General features: G+C 46.7%; 1 pseudogene; it reads left to right on the forward strand.

The window, feature by feature from the left end:
* Positions 1-437: 437 nt before the first annotated feature.
* Positions 438-1,407, forward strand: LOC146813373 (protein Red pseudogene; annotated as a pseudogene).
* Positions 1,408-1,626: the final 219 nt, after the last annotated feature.

Here is a 1,626-nt window from a genome sequence, read left to right on the forward strand (position 1 = left end):
AGAGATAATTATCGCCGGTTGTTGTTGATATGCCCCTTAATCTCTGAATATCTAATGAAAATCGCACCTTTAAAATTGCAGCGATAGAGTGTTACAGGATATTTAACACATGGTAGTTCCCACTGTTTATCTTCTACAGCACAGTGTAGTGACTGTAAAGTGACAGGCTGGTGGTCAGAGGATGTTTAAAGATGTTTAATATCCTTAATAAGGGCATGTATGACTGGAATTTGCAATAGTATTCAGCTGTCTGTGACATTGTGACAAATGTCAGCAAGTGTTGTACAGATGGTGGGAAATGCGGCAGGCGCTATACTGGAGTTTGATTGCTTTTGCATGACGTCGCGCGCAGTGTGTTGTGGGCGAAAACGGAACCTGGGAGATCGAAGTGTTTATTCTTGGTTTTTGGTTGTTGGCTACTTAATATTGTCGCCAACATGCCGGAACGAGAGTCAGTTGAGGGCCATGAGGTTGAGAATCTTCATTCCTTCCAGTCCAAGCTGACAAATGAAGACTTCAGGAAGCTTCTTATGACCCCTAGGGCTACGCCATCATCTGCACCACCAACCAAGTCATCTCAGCATTATGAAATGCCCCGGGAGTATAGCGAGGAGGATGACCCAGCCGCTCGCAGGCGGAAAAAGAAAAGCTACTATGCAAAGTTGCGGCAGCAGGAAGTTGAGCGGGAGCGTGAGCTTGCTGAAAAGTACCGGGACCGAGCCAGGGAAAGGAGGGATGGCGCGAACAAGGACTACGAGGAAACAGAGCTCACCAGTACAACTGCAAACCGCAGAGCAGTAGGGCCCACTGCAGAGGCGGATAAATCTGCAGCAGAAAAGAGGCGGCAGCTGATCCAGGAGTCCAAGTTCTTGGGCGGTGATATGGAGCATACCCACTTGGTAAAAGGTCTTGATTTTGCTCTACTACAGAAGGTACGTGCTGAAATTAGCAGCAAAGAGAAAGAAGAGGATGACCTGATTGAAAAACCGTAAAAGGAGGCAAAAAAAGATGAGGATCCAGAAAATAAAATTGAATTTAAGACCCGCTTGTGCCGTAACATCTACCGCATCCTATTTAAGGGGAAGGCGTACGAGAGGAGCGAGCTCTACCTGCCAGGAAGGATGGCATATGTGGTGGACCTGGAAGATGAGTATGCAGACACTGACATTCCCACCACCCTTATCCGGAGCAAGGCCGACTGTCCTACCATGGAGGCTCAGACAACCCTTACAACCAATGACATTGTCATCAGCAAACTGACGCAGATCCTCTCCTACCTGCGACAGGGCACACGAAACAAGAAGATGAAAAAAAAAGATAAAGGAAAACTGGATGAGAAGAAGGCTCCAGAAGCTGATCTGAGCATTTTTGAAGATATTGGGGATTATGTGCCAACGGCTGGAAAAGCATCGCTATACTGGACACTAGCCTCACACACTAGTTTAACTGTTCTTTGTGGGGTTGCTAAACTGACATAATATTTATGGACGAAAATGTCCCGTGGCAGTTGTTATATAATGGTATCTGCTCTTATATAGCGCAACGTCTGACTCCCGTTACCCGGAGGAGTACCTCGGCACTTGCTACTCAGTGGTGGCACAGAAGAATAAAAACACCCAGGTTTTT

This window comes from Triturus cristatus, chromosome 7, assembly GCF_964204655.1.
Source record: "Triturus cristatus chromosome 7, aTriCri1.1, whole genome shotgun sequence".
NCBI lineage: Eukaryota > Metazoa > Chordata > Amphibia > Caudata > Salamandridae > Triturus > Triturus cristatus.